Consider the following 17,991-nt stretch of genomic DNA (forward strand, 5'->3'; position numbering starts at 1 on the left):
AGCAATGTATTTCCGTAGAAAGTACAGAGTCTCTCCAGTAATTTGGGTCTCCAAGGAAACAGCCCCGGCCAAGGAAACACCTCAGAAATTCAGTTCTGAGTTGAGGAACACTTAAGAGATAAACTAATTTTTTTTAATTTTAAAATCCACTCAGTGTTCTTATAAAACATTCCCCTTAAATGGTTAAGTGAGAGAGAAATTAGTTCATTTGACTTGTTTCCCTGCCAGAGGTATTTTTGTCTGTTTATTTGTTTTGATTGTGATTTGTTGTTGTTTGTTGGGTTGGTTTTTTTATCACTATCACCCTGAAGGTTCTCAGTTGAATTCCTGGTTATTCTAATTTTGCTTCATGTATGTCCTCATCAACCAGCATCTGTCCAAATGAGAACTTTACTAATAGATGAGAGGGAGGAATCATTTCTTAAAATAAGAAATGCAAGCTCTCTAGGGTGGTTTGTTCTTTACAGAAGAGTTCTGCTTAACATTAGCCTCATCTACTTTTATGATTCACAGTCAATAAGCCTATCCTCTTTTTGGTGGCTGTTTCATTACTGTTTGTTAATTCAAAATCAAAAGAATATAAGGCAACTTGAATAATTGTCACTCTTACCGACTATGCCATTAAAATGAGCTTTAACAGAGTGTTTTTCTGTGTTCCTATTTCCATTTTCACAAATACAGATCCTACTCACAAATGAAAACCACGTATCTACACTGGTGTTGCAGGAGCAAAACAAAAAAACTGCAAATAACTTTTGACACTATTTCCAGGTTGAGTGTAGTTGGGATGCCAAAATTAAAAATATGCATTCTTCTAAATATTTTGACAGAAAAAAAGTATTCTCATTCAAAGTCTACATTAACATAAGCACCCAGGAAACTGAAAGACTAGTTTAATTTGCTACTTACTTGAGATATTAGTTCAGTCTTAACAACAATAAGGCTAACACCTCAATCACTTCTACAGTCCTTCACACCAAGAGAAAGAAGCCCATGGTCTGAGTAGCCTCTATGTGGCCCGTTGCCAGAACTAAAGGATTACATGGGATCAAAGAGCTTGGCTGTCCCCCAAAGCAGCCTTTGTCTGCAGTTTTGTGTGAGAGGTCAGAAAAAATTGTGAAAGACTTTGAAACTGGCAAAAAAAAGAATTGGAAAAGATTACCCTGTGTCTTATCTGGTGTTACCTTCTGGCTAATTTGGCCTTTCACTGTCTTTGAGCAATTTTACAAGTCTATAAATTGTTGAAAACTGTCTTTGAGCAGTTTTACAACTCTATAAATTGTTGGAAACTGATAACAATGCTAATGATGCATCATCCACACAAATGCAAGTTAATTGCTTCCTAGGGAAAGCAATTGATTGCTGCCTTGTTGATAGACCCTTCAGATACCTATTTGTAAATTCATTTCAGCATTCCTTATTACTCACTTATGTGTAGTCCTTCAAATTTACCTTTGAACCCATTGTAACATCTTACTAGTGTCCTCATTAGTTAATGAGTTAAAATCTTTGAAACGTGTTCATTTTATGTTTTATGAGAATCATGATTTCACCATTTTTAAAAAAAATCCTTTCACAGATACAAATGATTTAATTATCCTCATTTCTTTGCTTTAACAGTCGAACAAAAATAGAAAGGGAGAAGGTGCTGTTCAGTAAAGACCAATGCTCTTGACTGTAAATATAGCTGCAACAATCCTTGGTGTTTATTGACATTAGCTTTTTGTTTTGTTTTATGTTCAGGTCCAGTCTCATTTGACTATTGGCAAATGCCACGTGTGTGCTAGTGTATGCGTACATTCATTCACAGAACATGCACACACACAGAACACACACATGCACTCAAGCACACTTAATTCAGCACAGATGCCAGATCCCTCTTGAAAAGCACACAAGGCTTCAGTAAATGCAAAGACATAATTGCTTCTCACATCTGGAAAAACTTAAATATGAGAGAGGATTTATTGAAGAGGCTCTTTGCTTGGCTGTCAACACTGTATCAGGAGCCAGAGAGAGAGGAAGCTTGATCAGTGCTGGCAATCCTTTAACCCTTCAGAGAGAGATGTTCTACTAATTAATTTATGACATGCCCTCCTTACATGATTTATGAAGTTTCTGAAAACACAAGAAAGTAAATAGTTTCCTAGCAACTCAGAAAGAAAAGCTGTTTTTGTCATGTTTCCAGGGGCAGAGGGGAAATTGTATATTGAAATTTGAAAATAATGTGCAAGTCCTTTTAGGATTTACAGGAACTAGTATAAAGGACACATGGACAACAACTAAGAGGGGTGGAAATGGGAGGGAGGTGGGGAGCACTGGGGGTGGGCTGGGATGGGAGTAAAAGACAAAAAACTGTACTTGAACAACAATTAAATTTTAAAAAAAGAGAAAAAAAGGAAAGGCTTTGGGGTTGTAGAGCATATTGAAAGAAGCCATTAGGACAATAACTTACATAAATACACACAAAGTTAGACAATTCAGTTCTTTACAGAGGAGTGTAATAATGTTTCCAAAGGGGAAGTAGGGGAGTTATAGGAGCTCAAAGCACGAAAACAATGAAGAGAAACTAAGGAATGGGCAGATCTTCCCCTAGAGAGGATATTTAAGCTGGAATTAGGTAAAGTGATGGGGTATAGGGAAGGCATCCAAAGAGCACTAATAAAGGCCCAGACACGGGAGCTGCGGGAGCCCATGTCGCTGGTGGATACAATGGAGAGAGACAAGGGCAGCAGAGCACCAGTAACTACTGACCTCAGGGAGAGCTAGATGAAGCTGGTGTGGACCATGAACCCTCTATAAATAACAGTTCCTGGTTAATCAACTACGGAACCAGCTGATCCATACCTACTCTCTCCCCTTCATATACCTGAACTGAATTTTTATTCCTTCGTTTTATCATTAACCAATTGAAATATCCCTCAAGTATCCTGGACTTCATGAAAACTCAGAGTGAAGAAATTATTCCCAGGTTTATTAGTCTAATGAAGATTGTAGTCAAGGGAAATTCATTTATGTATCTCCTCAAATAAATGGAATTTATGTTCAATGTACTTGTAACATGAATTTCACACAACTATACAATTACAATTTTATTATTGAAATGCATCTATTTTTTCTATATTTTACTAAATAAGTTATATTAACATTTATGCTTACTATTAAGCGACCAATTACTACATCTAAATTCACTAAGGATTTCTTCTATTCCAAAACCGCGATTTCATCCCAGTTTAAAGCAGGGAAAACAACACAACTGATGGGAATAAGTGCACCACTTTTGAAGCACTAATTCCTGGGTCTTATATCAACGGTTTCCACTGAGTATTCTCAAATGTAACTCAAAATATAAGCTAATATCAAAATAAGAGCATAATTAAAGTGAATGTGCCATTTAACTGTGCCATTTACAACAGCTTTAAGATGTTTTGTTTTAATATATTTTATTGAGTATGCCATCACAGTTGTCCCATTTTGCCCCCTTCATTCCCTTCCACCCTGCACACCCCTCCCCCCATGCTCCCCCCTTTAGTTCATGTCCATGTGTCATAAGTTCTTTAGCTTCTACATTTCCCACACTACTCTTGCCTTCCCCTATTTTCTCCCCACCATCTATGCTACTTATTCTCTGTACCTTCTGCCCCCCTCTCCTCCTCCCACTCTCCTGTTGCTAACCCTCCATGTGATCTCCATTTCTGTGGCTCCGCTCCTGATCTAGCTGTCCTCTTAGTTTGCTTTTCTTTTAGGTGTGATTGTTAATAACTGTGAGTGTTTGCTGTTCTTTCACTGTTCATATTTTTTATCTTCTTTTTCTTAGACGTTTTAAAATAATTGGTGAATAGTAAAAACTAGTTTAACATGTATTGGTAGTAATTTCTCACTGAGGACTCTGTCTTTTTATCATTTAATATGTGTGTGTGTCTATCTTCATCTACTCATTTCACAAATATTTGTGTGCCTTCTATGGACCAGGAAGAGATTTTAACCTCTTCAGACTATCCATGACATAAAAACAACAAAAATCCCTACCCATCTCTCCTATTTCAATCATATATTCATTCCCCAAGTATTTATTGAGCATCTACTTTATGCCATGCACTATAAAAGCTTTGCATCGCCAGTATAGTGCAGATACTGAATATACATGTGATAGTCAATATTTACTACTTTATTCAGTTAAAAATATGTATTTTCTTAGGCCATGATAAAATTTGTTGGACTAATAAAAGCTACATTTTCAAGAAAGTAGCAGAATGTTTTGTAGAATTTTTCTGAATGTTCAAATAATTTTGTAGACATCAATTTTTATCCTATTTTAATGCCCTACTTGTATCTATAGATGGTTTTCTCCACCCATCTTTTCTCAAGTTGTGTATGCAAAAATTTTCTTCATAACCCCAATATGCTTGGCATATTTTTAATTTGCTCATAAAGTGACATCCCTCAGGCAATGTCTACCTGTGATGTTTCAATCAGCTCAGAAATCATTATCTGGAACAGCTCCATCCAGTAGACATGTCATATGAGCCCCATAAGTAGTTTTAAATATTCTGGTTGCCACATTTTAAAAAACTGATTAAATTAATTTAAAGGATATATTTTATTTAGCTCAATGTATCCAAAATATTACCCTTTAACCATGGGGTGAACATAAAAAGTACTAAGATTTAACATTTTTTAAAATACTAAGTCTTTGAAATCCAGTGTTTTTTAAATTTTACACTCATAGCATATCTCAACTCAAAGAAGCCACACTAGGCAGTGGCCACCATGGTGGACAGGGCAACTATAAGGTGATATGAAAAGACTGGAAATCAATAGCTGGTTTTCATTTTGATTGTATATACCCTAAATGTGAAAAATACATTTAAAATTAAACTTAAGATGAGAATTTCAGAATCCTAGTAATAAGAAAGCAATAAAAACTACAACCTATTTCAGTTTCCAGACCTATCTAAATCAGAATCCTCTGTACAGAGATGTATTTCATTAAAGGGTTAGATTGTTATTATAAATAATAAATTAACTCTTTAAATTGTCTTTTAATTAATTTCACCAAAGATGCATTCAAAATGCTATCTTGTTTCATTAATGAAAATGACATATTTAATATCCCAGCAGTTTTCAGAATAAACATTCGCTCTTTAATTATCCACCTAATAAATACATAATTATATGTGTGAGTAATAGGTATTTGCTCTTAATTTCTCAATCTAAATAGCAGAAAGTCCAAATGGTGAAATATTCTCCACCGTTACTCCCATTTTTAACTCATACAATCCGATTTAAAATATACCGGCAATTTGCTCATCAATTTGGCCAGGTAAATCCTTTTAAAACTATGCTATAAAGCAATGTCACAGTGAGCTATGAGATTTTAATAAAGAGGCTGATGGATCATTTTAAGCCCCAAGTGTTTAACTGAAAGGAGGTTTTTCTACTAAAAACCTTAAGTTTTGAAATAATCAACAGAAAAGATCTTCAGTAGTGAGGGGAAAAAATACCTCAGAGTTCTGTTCCACAGATGATTTTGCTTATTTCTTTGATGGAGCCAATAAAATGAATATTTGTTTAACTGCAAGGATTTTTAATAATATCCAAAGCAATAAAGTGCTTTTAATCTAAAAATACTGTTACTAAAAATGGTCTCTTAAGTCTTAAGTTTTATTCATGTTATCCCTTTTCCAAGCTCTGCTGAAAATTTTGGAGAAAGATGAAACTCTGTAAAAATGTAGGGAGGTGCCCTGGCTGGTGTAGCTCAGGGGTTGAGGTCTGGCCTGCAAACCAAAGGGTTGTCAGTTCCATTCCCAGTCAGGGCACATGCCTGGATTGTGGGCCAGGTCCCCAGCAGGGGGTGTGTGAGAGGCAACCACGCATTGATGTTTCTTTCTTTCTCTTCCTCCCTCCCTTCCCCTGTACAAAAATAAATACTTAAAACCTCTAAAAAAAATTAAGGCAGCCATTCGATAACTCTTAGAAATCCCCTCTACTGGTCTCTACCAGGTACTGCAAGAGGGAACAAAAGGATGATCATGGTATACACATCAAGCACTGTGTCATGGGATACATATACATGTCCCCACTTAATCCTCACAACATCCATTTCACAGAGATGCTGGGACTAAGAGTGATAACTCGCCCAAGTTTTCACAACAGATTCAAATCCAGGTCTGTACTGCTTCATTTTGTGTAGAACCTGAAGCATGGAGAAGCAGAACATTGACTATTCCTTTCTGATAGTGATAGTACTTTCTATCATCTTTTTCACTTTCCAACTTCAAAGGAATTGCCATTACAGATGGTTTTTGAAAGAAAGGGTACTCTCTATGCTATGGGGACAATTTAGTTACTGTGACTGGCCAAAACTAGAGCCCCAGGAGTTAGCAGCAAGGGTGAAGCAGACAACAACAAATGGACGTCACCTTATTTGAGAAGCTTTCCAGTTTACTACTTGAGCAGCACTTTTTCTCCCCTGATCACTAGATACCAAGATCATAAAGTTTATATATGCAATACTCTTAAAAACAATTCAGATGCATGTAAGATATTGCATGCACAAATGAAGAAAGTGGGATGGAAAACAATTTATGAGGCAAATTTTATTGTATCCAAATAGAGCTTGCCCTTTCTACATAGCTGCCTTAATAACCAAAAAGATCTGGAAAGTTTTCTTTTAATTATATTCAATACATAAAAACTTAGAATATAGTAAGAATTCATTGAAAATATGTGGTAGTAGTAACCTTTTAGAATGCATTCTCTGATTTACTCAAAACTAATGAAGAAAATTTACCAAAAAACTGGAAGAATTTTCTAGATGTAGTCTAGAATATTAAAAAATTTTCACTCCAAACTATAATAGCAACAATAACAGTATAAATGGAATACTGCTCCTGAGCTAAAAATGAAAATTTCATTTAATAATGTGAGTAATTTTTAATGTATGTACTCTAGCTATTTAATGTAAATCTAACCTTTTTAAAGCACAAAGTAGCTACTTTTAAGGATTTCTATGACAAACTGTCCCCCAAAGTGAATATTTTATATTTTTATTTAGTCTTTTATTTAATCTTTAATCTTTTTATTTTACTTAATCTTTACTGTATTTTTGCCATTAGTATTTAGTCCCCTTACACCCCTTCCCGCCAGCCACCACCACACTGTTGTCTATGAACACTGAACATTTTAAAGAGCAATGAGAGTCTATGAGAGTCTTTTTTACATCAAAAAAGAGAGTCTATGAGAGTCTTTTTTACATCAAAACATTTATGTATTACCATATTTTTAGGACTATAAGATGCACCAGACCATAAGACACACCCAGGTTTTAGAGGAGAAAAATAGGAAAAAGAATTTGAAGCTAAAAATGTGGTAAAATATTTAGTAACATAAATAACATATTTCACCAATGTAAATGTAAACTACATTTACTAGCCAGGTAAGCTGTATTTGGACTATAAGAATCCCCTTTTCCTCCCAAATTCAGGGAGAGGAAAGTGCATCTTATAGTCCAAAAAATACGATAAGTTTGCTGAAAAAGAAGTAATTTTATTATCATATGTTAGTGAAGTAGCAGGGACATTTTTTTTTCAAGATTCGAATTCAGCTTTGACACTAGAGTTATTATCATAATCCTATGAAATATTTGTTCTATAGAAATATCACTATATGTGCATTTGATCCGAGATGTACTTGGTTCATTATTTTAAGATTTAAAATAACTATTCATGTTATTTCCTTTGACAGTTATTTATAGTATTTACATTACTTCCTCTTATACAGTTATGAGTTGGGGAAACCTCAGCTTTTAATTTAATCAGATTAAATAGACAAATTCTATAGTCCCATCTTAAGCAAAGTACTCATATGTACAAATTTTTAAATAGCTTTAAAGTTTCTTAACAAACTTTACACGGTGTTTTGGAGAAGTTACCCGATGGCCAATTAAGTGTGGCCACCTTAGAAATACAAAATTCCCAAAAAGGGGTAAATTATCTGTATTATAAAATCTAATCTAGGATGGAGTTGAAGAAGACTTTAAGAAAAATGACACAGTTTTATGCTTTAACTAGTTCTTTATTTAATTCATCTTTTTATGAATTATACTTTATACTTTAAGTTCAGTATTTTGTTAATTTTTTTCTACTTTTCCAAAACACAGTAGTGGCAAATGTTCTGTTTAAGCAAACTATCTTTCTTTAAATATTTAAAGGTTTAAATTTTATGATCTAAGGGCTAAATATTTTTCAGAACAGCACCAAAATGCATATTTTAAAGTATATTACAGGCTTTTGTGTTGCTTGTTTTTCAGAGACAGAACCAATGGTTGTATTTGGGGGAGATGATTTGACAAAAATTATAACCAACTCATGAACTACATTATGATGGGACTTCTGCTCCAACTCTTTGCTATACTCAAAACTAGAACACATGCATGACACTACATTCCACACTGAATTAATAGCTGAATTTTATTCTATTTTCCAGCCTGGCAAAAACTCTCCAATTGACTAATAAGAAAGATCAGGAACAGAAGAGATTGGAAGCCTGCTAGATCCTCTGAATGAAGTATAGTCACGAAGTCATCATTTGGAAAAGGGTAACACTCAAAGTGCCACATCTGACACTGGCACTTTTTCTGCATGGAAAAAGCACCACGTGAGGAGGAGTCCCAAGATCTGGGCTCAAAACCTCACTCTACTGTTGACCTGCATATGTTTGTGGGTGAGTCATCTGAGGTCATTGGTCCTTTACTTTCTTATTTGTAAATAATGAGGCCAACCCTCCTAGTTCTAAGATTGTATGATTACCTGATTACCAAATTTATCTGGTAATCTACTAATTATCATAGTACAAAAAGTTCAAAGATGAAAACATTATCAACAAATTATTTTATCAAATCATTTTTTAAAAATCTGTTTTGGTACAAGAGGAATAGAAGTAACTTATGAGTATGTTGAATAATAGACACTGTGGTAATTCCTTTTCATATCTTACTTCATGGCATACTCATATAACCTCTCTAAAAAGTAAATATTATTGTAATCTCCAAACAGAAGCTCAAGAAAATTACAGTAATTTGCTTTAATGTAACATCAACAGGACTGAATCAGATCTTTCTATATGTTTTTGTATCACCTCACCAAATATACCCATTGCACATATTCAACACTGTGATATCTACTTTTAAAAACTCCTTTTGTATTTTGAACCTAACCAGGTATCATTGAATGGCTAATAAAGTATAGGACATTTATAAAGCCCATTCCCATTTACATCAAACTGTTTTAACTATGATAAAGACACAGCCTTTAAACAACTATAGGATATTTTCATGGACTTTTCTAAAATCCAGAGAATTTAACTCCAGGTAGAAATACTATGAAAGAATAAGTGGTTTCTATATGTATATAAAACAGGAATGTATTTCCAAGGAATAGAAAATCATCAATGATACAGCTATGCTGAGTATATTCATGGCTATGTGTTCCAAAATTGATATAAACATAATTAGTGGGAAATTAAATTTTGTTAGAGCCAAGGTATGACTCTGAAAACCTTTTAGGCATTTATCTTTACAACGATCTCATGGGGAGTTCAAGCTTGCTTTCAAAAATGACACTGTCCAAAGCTCTAAACAGCAGATATTTATTGCAGTATTCAATCTGTTGCAAGAATGTCTTGGCAATTCAATATAAGAATATATATAAGAGTATAAGAAGTTCAACATAAGAAAATAAACTTTCCATATCATCACAAATGGGAAAAATTATCTTAAGCAGTACCTTTCCTTATCCCTCAATTTAATTAACATTCTCTCTCGAAGTTATAATAAAAACTTTTATTGTTCTTCACATTAATATTTTAGTTGTTCTGCAAATATGAATGCAAATGGACAAAAAAGAAAAATCACTTTTTAAAAACAAACTAGATGACCAACACAACCTGATTTTATATTAGTGCTGTTTTATATTTTCAGTTGTGTTACCATCTCTCAAAGAAATGCTTACAGACTGTGAGTTACAAAAAGAGCAAATCAATGGTATTGATATATGTGAATTGAAATTTTATACTGCTTATGCATATATTAGTTTCAAATAATTCAGTGTTTGATTCTAAATGTCAATATTGGACTGCCATGAATAAGTGACTATGTTAGGCACTGCAATAACTATGAGAGAACAAAATCTAGCCTTTCCTATGCAAAGAGCTTATAAGCTATGAGCATAGCTGAAGCAATTAGAGAGCATAGTAAAGTCATCAGCGAAATACAGAGTGCCACGAGGATTCAGAGGATGAAGAAAGTCACAAATACTGGGGGGACGCTAGAGCTCCATGAGCATTGCTTTTGATCTTCACATTATAAAAATGAGTCAGTTTTTCAGGAGTGAGAAAAGGGGGTTAGAAGCCATAGCACAAGTAGAAACAGCAGAATAGCTGTACCACAGCCACCATGAGAAGTAAGTCCAGGATGCACAGAGATGGGGAGGGAGGAACACACCGAAGGCAGAAAGAAAATAATTTCAAATGTCAAGCCAAAAATTTTCCATGCAATTCAATCAGAGATATTACATCACGAAGTTTTAAGTGGGACAGCAACCTGTAAATCCAACAGAAAGATTAATCTAGCTGCAGTGTAGGTAGGATATGCTGAAATGGAAGGAAAAAAAATACCAGAAGAATGCAGACAGTCCAGGCAAGAAATAAAGATTGATAGCAGGGCTGGAAATTGGCACAGGCCCAGGCATGTTGAATCTAAAATTGAGCTGTTCGGGTGGAGTGTCAACCATCAGTTAGATGCACAGTGGTCAGATTCGGGCACAGACTCAGCACAGGGAAAGGAATCAGAGTCCACGGAGCCAAAGCAAAATGATGGAGAAAGTAAAGGAAACAATTTTCAAAGTCTCCACCTAAGGAAAAGCAATTCACCCCCAAAAGACTGCTGATCATTCATGCTGTACATAGAAAAAAAGTACACTTCTAAAACAAGTTCTCCCACGAAGCAAAGACAAAATTCTCTCTATTCTGTTTTCTTAACAATTCTCAAAAGTTAGACTATTTTAATGGAGTACTTCAAATATTTATTAAGACATCATTATATGACTTAAGAACTTGAAATACAAGAAATTATGATCTGCACCAAGGGGCTTTTAAAACCAGATGCTTGTCTGATTATAAAAGTAATAAATGTTCACAATTTACTGGAAATAGCAAAAAGCATGTATTTAAAATATGATACTGAGAATTGTTTAATTTCATCAATTTTTTTTCAGCAGTGGATGGCTTTACTATTTAACCTTTTGATCCATACCATTAGCATATTAATTTGATATTATATTAGTAGGTTTTCTAATATTGAACTATCCTTGCAGTCTTAGGTTAAATGCTACTTGCTTTTGATAAAGTATTCTTTAAAAGAATGTGATTTTATAGTGTTTGTTTATACAACAATATGTAGGTAATAAGGCATAAATAAGTTCATACTAGAATCATTTATTTTCATGAACTAGAGCTTTCTTTTGATGGTCTCATCTTTTTTGTGCTTTATGCCAATCTATGTACCTTTGAAATGGTTCTTCCCTGAAAATAGGAAAGAGTCACTAATAAAGCTATAGTAGAAACGTTAATAACTTACCTGTGTGGACCATGCTCAGGTCCCAGACTCTGAATCACATGACCTGAATATCCAGCTACAGCTCATTAAGCCCAAAGCTGTCACTGCACTAGAAGAGAAGAATGTGTTTCATGAGATTGAACCAAGCAACATGTAGCTGTAGATAATCACATGATCATAAGTGCTGGGGCAATAAGCCCACATAGAATCAGGTGGGTAGCTATTTTCAACTATAATCTGATAAGCAAGCTAAGAAATAATGTATTCAGAGAAAAGCAGAGCCAAAGAACTGCACAAACCCTAAAACACCTGGTAAAAGAGATTTGCTTTCTAATAACCTCCCAGTTCCCATTAAGTTCAGTCTTACTTGTTGGAATTGTTTTCTGTGAGATTATCCCATATTCTTGCTCCAAATACCTTTTTTCTTTTTGGTATTATTTGGAATTAAACATTGCCAGATAATATCAGGGCAAGGAGACTTGCATAATGCTAATTATTTCACAATATTTCTCAATGTTTCCTTAGTTATTGCATAGCTCTGCTTTTCTAATATCTCTGGTGTTGATTTTGGTAGTATACATGTTTGTTTTAAATATTCATTTCATTTATACTTTTCAGATTTATTAATATAGTGTTCTCTTGTGGATTTTGAGCTTAATGATAAGCTAATCAGATGCTGAGCTAGAGGTAACTACACATCCAGACAGATGATTGAGTAAAAATTGTGGAAATAGATATATTAAATTATCAAGGCAACTTTAATAACAAATTTAATATATTGATGACATTAGCTGAGATTTATTTTTTGTGTATTTTCTTACTAATAGTTCTTTATAACACAGAACATGAATCTAATAAAATGGAAATAAATAGACCTATTGTTAAAATAATACTTTACCAACAAATACTTTTTACACATTTAGATATACAAGAAACTAGGCTTTGAAAATATTAATGATGATGTTTTAAATCAAATTTGTAAGCTAACAGAACATATTTATATCCAGATAGCAAGTGAACATTCTATTAAAAACATAATCACTTTAAAACTCACTTCCAAATGTTATCATAAACTTATCACTTAGTTACGTAGTACAGTAAAGCACTAAGATTATCTTTTTTATGATAAATCCTTATTAACTAAGTCATTCCCCATTTCAGAAATAGCTAGCCTTTTATTCCATGGGTGAGAAGTAAAATATAATGAATCATAAGGTAATTAATGAGTCATCTAGTTTGACTAGATGTCTGATGAGTACAGTTTGCAAATGTCAGAATTCTACAACTGTAGACAAGAACTGTTGCCTATACTGTTCCCAACTTCTTATTCTACACAACCCTGAAATGTAACTATACTGGAAGAACTACAAAAAAGGGAAAGGATGGCAATAGAAGCAAATTATCAATTTAAAACATAAATTTAAAATATAAATAAGAAAATGCAACAAAAATATATTTAAATGTATCAATTTAAAATATAAAAAAGTAAAATGTAGACATACCTAGGTTCCTATTATTACATTTTTCTCAAGCAGCTCTGAAGAAAACAATTTAACTTTCAAATACTCTCTTGATAAAAAGAACTTCTACCTTTGTTCAGGGACCAAATGTGTCCCAGCTGAAGCTGCTCAAGGCAACAGACGGTCTCCCACTCCACCCCTGGAGCGGCGGGGCAAGGACCCTTGAAACAAGGACACTTGAAACTTGTAGCATCCTCGCTACACATACAGGGAAAAGCATCCACAGTTTTTTACTCTCAAAATTTAAGAAAGAAAACCCAAGTAATTTATGGGTCCACAGTAACATGTGTACATGATTTATAAATAAACATACTGGGGAATGAGCTCAGACTTTTACTTACTAATAGAGACTGCATGGTAAAAAAGACAAGTTCAGTGCACTAACTGAGAACCTCTTGGTGGCAGGAATTACCCTGGGTTAGCCTATTGTTCCATGTGTACCTAGAACAGAGCTAAGTTACAAAACAGCCTGCGAATCCAAAGCCTCCCATTTTGTTCTCTCTAAGCACACAGGCACACACAAAACGACACTTAAAATGCTGCCAGCAAAACACTGCCCTCTCCCAGAGTCACTAATATTGTAACTGCACACTGGCCTGATATGTTTAATTCATTTCTTTCTTCACAATGCACAGTGGCAATACAGTTTTCATCTTTCTTCCTGCTGTGGCTGTGGATGTCACAGCTAAATAAACAGGTGGATTGCACATTGCTCATTGAGCCAGGCTGACATTCAAGAAATGTCTACTCAACTTCTGAGCACAAATAAAGCTCCAAACTATTCACACTTCAGCTGTACCTCACTGTCACCCTGTATGTCATCTCGAACTTGGAGTTTGGGAAGCTTGGATCTGGGAAAGGCAGGAAAAAATCAAAGTAGTTGTGTAAATTTTTTTATAAACAAACTCACAGGAAGAATGTCCAGTCAACATAGAAAAATAAAGTTTCTGAATGTCATGTGAAATGCTCACGAAGCAACCATATCTATAAAATCAATGTGCCTTTCTGTCTCATGTTGACTGGCCTTCTCCATAATCTATTTTATTTTCAAATACTTCTTTGTGAAGATACCAAGATCTGATGAGTAATATCTGAAGGAAAAAAGTAAAAAATAATTTTAACTCTCTATTCTTACAACCTGGTGTAAAGCAATTTAACTGTGTTAAAAGGTGAGGCTGTATATAAAATGTAATGTGATCACTGAGGAAACAAGGATGAGCATTCTGTTGAAATGTTAATAAAATAACAGAATACAAAATGATATACACAGGACTCGGTGAGCATGGTAGTTAAAACACAGGTACTGTAGTAAACACACAAGTCAAATTCAAGTTCCATCATGCAAAATCTATCTGAGATTGGGCAAGTTATTTAGCTTCTCAGAGCCAAATATTCCTCAATTAATACTGGAATAATAAATAATTCATCCCTAGACGGATTTTCTGATAACTACATATAATAATTACTCAGGACACTTTGACCAATGCACTTAAAAGCTTAATATTATTGTCATTCTGTCAAAATTGTTTCCACTTAACAGGATCATAAAAAAGCAAATGGATTATCCATTAAAAATTCTGGAAAGAACTGACCAAAATATTACCATATATCTGGGGGTCAGTAGTAGGATTCCTTTCCAAATGTTCTAAAATTTATGCATTATAATTAACATAAATAAAGTAAATCATGTTATTTTAACTATTTAAAACTAAGAAAATATTTTATGGCAAGAGAAAGCAACCAACTTGAGTCTAGGTCACTTGCTAGACTAGTCAGCTATACTTTCTGAGAAAACCATGCAGTGTAATAGTTGAGGACATTGTGGACAACATGATACACAGATGACAGGGAAAACCCTATAGTCACCACCAAAAAACTACTCAACCTAATAAGTGAATTTGGCAAAATAGCAGGATGCAAAGTCAACATGCAGAAATCAAGGGCATTTTTGTACACCAACTATAAAATATCAGAAACAGAAACTAGGAAAAAAACCAATTCACAATAGCAACAAGAAAAGTAGAGCACTTAGGAATAAACTTAACCAAGGAGGCAAGAGACCTGAGCTCAGAAAACTACAGAACACTGAAGAAAGAGATTAGGGAGATACAAACAAGTGGAAGCATATATCACATTCACGGATTGGAAGAATCAACATCATTAAAATGCTCAGACTACCCAAAGCAATCTATAGATTCAATGCCATCCCTATTAAAATACCAATGACATATTTCACAGATTTAGAACAAATATTTCAAAAATGGAACTAAAACCATTCCAAATAGCCTCAGCAATCTTGAGAAAGAAGAACAAAGTACACGGGATCACAATACCTGATATCAAATGATACTACAAGGTCACTGTAAGCAAAACAGCCTGGTATTGGCAAGAGAACAGACACATAGACTAATGTAACAGAATAAAGAGCCAAGAAATAAATCCATGTTTCTATGGTCAATTAACATTTGACAAAAGAGGCAAAAGCATAAAATGGAGTAAAAGTAGACCAAAAAATAGCGCTGAGAGATCTGGAATGGTAAGTGCAAAAAAATGAAACTAGACCACCAACTTACACCATACACCAGAATAAATTCAAAATGGATAAAAGACTTAAACATAAGCCATGACACCATAAAAGTCCTACAAGAGAACATAGGCAGTGAAATTTCAGATATCTCATGCAACAATATTTTTGCCTATACACCCCCCAGGGCAAGGGAAATAAGGAAAAAAATAAACAAATGAGACTTCATCAAATTAAAAAGCTTCTGCACAGGTATAGAAAATATCATCAAAATGAGAAAATGAGCCAACCATATGGGAAAACATATTTGCCAGTGATACCTCAGATAAGGACTTGATCTCCAAAACATATGAAGAATTCATATGACTCAACATCAGGAAGACAAAAAATCCAATTAAAAAATGGGCAAAGGACCTGAACAGACACTTCTCTAAGGAGGACTTACAGAGAGCCCATAGGCAAATGAAAGAATGCTCAATATCACCAGCCATCAGAGAGATGCAAATTAAAACCACAGTGAGATACTGCTTCACTCTGGTCAGAATGGCCATCATAAACAAATCAACAAACAATAAGTACTGGCAAGGATGTAGAGAACAGGGAACTCTAGTGCACTGTTGTAGGGAATACAGACTGGTGCAGCCACTGTGAAAAACAGTATGGAATTTCCTCAGAAAACTAAAAATGGAACTATCTTTTGATCCAGTGATTCCAGTGCTACAATTTTATCATAAGAATCCCGAATCACCAATTCAAAAGCAACTATGCACCCCAATGTTCATAGCAGTGTTATTTATAATAGCCAAATGCTGGAAGCAACCTAAGTGCCCATCAGTAAATGAGTGGATCTAAAAACTGTTACACAGTGGAATACTATGCAGGAGAAAGAAAGAAGGAACTCCGGTCCATCCCTCATACATAACAGATGTGAACAGACCAAAACATGGCTCAAGAACAGCTCAAAGCCGCAGAGCCTGTAATTCTAAGTGACCAAGAACTAGCCAACCTTTCAGATGCACAGTTCAAAATGCTGCTGATCAGGATGCTCACAGAATTGGTTGATTTTAGTCATAAATTAGAGAAACAAATGAAGGCTAAACTAATTGAAATGAAAGGAAATGAACAGGAAACCAATAGTGATGGAAAGGAAACTGGAACTCAGATCAGTCCAGTGGACCAGAAAGAAGAAAAAAATGACCAAACAGAAAAGAATGAAGAAACAATAATTCGAACAAATGAGGAGAGGCTTAGGAACCTCCAGGACATCTTTAAACGTTCCAACATCCGGATTATAGGGGTATCAGAAGGGGAAGAGGAACAGCCACAAGTGGAAAACTTATTTGAACAAATAATAAAGGAGAACTTCCCCAATCTGGCCAAGGAAATAGACTTCCAGGAAATCCAGGAAGCTCAGAGAGTCCCAAACAAGTTGGACCCAAAGAGGAACACACCAAGGCACATCATCATTACATTAGCCAAAATTAAAATGAAGGAGAGAATCCTAGAAGCAGCAAGAGATAGGGGACAGTCACCTACAAAGGAGTTCCCATCAGATGGATTTCTCAAAAGAGACCTTACAGGCAAGAAGGGGCTGGAAAGAAGTATTCCAAGTCATGAAATTCAAAGACCTACACCCAAGATTGCTCTATCCAGCAAAGCTTTCATTTAGAATGGAAGGGCAGATAAAGTCCTTCTCAGATAAGATCAAATTCAAGGAGTTCACCATCACCAAGCCCTTATTATATGAAATGTTAAAAGGACTTATCTAAGAAAAAGAAGATAAAAAATATGAACAGTGAAAGGACAGCAAACTCACGGTTATTAACAACCACAACTAAAACAAAAGCAAACTAAGAGGACAGCTAGATCAGGAGCAGAACCATAGAAATGAAGATCACATGGAGGGTTAGCAACAGGGGAGTGGGAAGAGGAGAGAGGGGGAGAAGGTACAGAGAATAAGTAGCATAGGCAGTGGGTAGAAAATAGACAGGGGGAGGGCAAGAATACTATGGGAAATACAGAATCTAAAGAACTTGTGACACGTGGACATGAACAAAAGGGGGGAATGGTGGGGGAGGGGTATGCAGGGTGGAGGAGAATTAAGGGGGGGAATAGGACAACTGTAATGGCATAATCAATAAAATATATTTTTTTAAAAAGAAAGGAAGTCCTACCCTTTGCGACAGCATGGATGGATCTGGAGAGCATTATGCTAAGTGAAATAATCCAGGAGGTGAAAGACAAATACCATATGATCTCACCTATAACAAGAACCTAATGAACAAAACAAACAAATGAGCAAAATATAACCAGAGGCATGGAAAAAAGGAACAAAA

At 34.8% G+C, this 17,991-nt stretch overlaps 1 protein-coding gene across 1 annotated transcript in view; it reads right to left on the reverse strand.

Moving 5' to 3' along the window:
- NEBL (nebulette) overlaps positions 1-17,991 on the reverse strand; it is a 161,552-nt gene that overhangs the window by 109,945 nt on the left and 33,616 nt on the right. Inside the window, exon 6 of the mRNA XM_037058095.1 lies at positions 11,633-11,720. The gene's annotated coding sequence lies outside the window, so the exon portion shown is untranslated. The remainder of the gene's footprint in view (positions 1-11,632; positions 11,721-17,991) is intronic.

This window comes from Sturnira hondurensis, unplaced genomic scaffold (genome assembly GCF_014824575.4).
Source record: "Sturnira hondurensis isolate 20B ecotype Veracruz unplaced genomic scaffold, ASM1482457v3 Scaffold0009906, whole genome shotgun sequence".
Lineage (NCBI taxonomy): Eukaryota > Metazoa > Chordata > Mammalia > Chiroptera > Phyllostomidae > Sturnira > Sturnira hondurensis.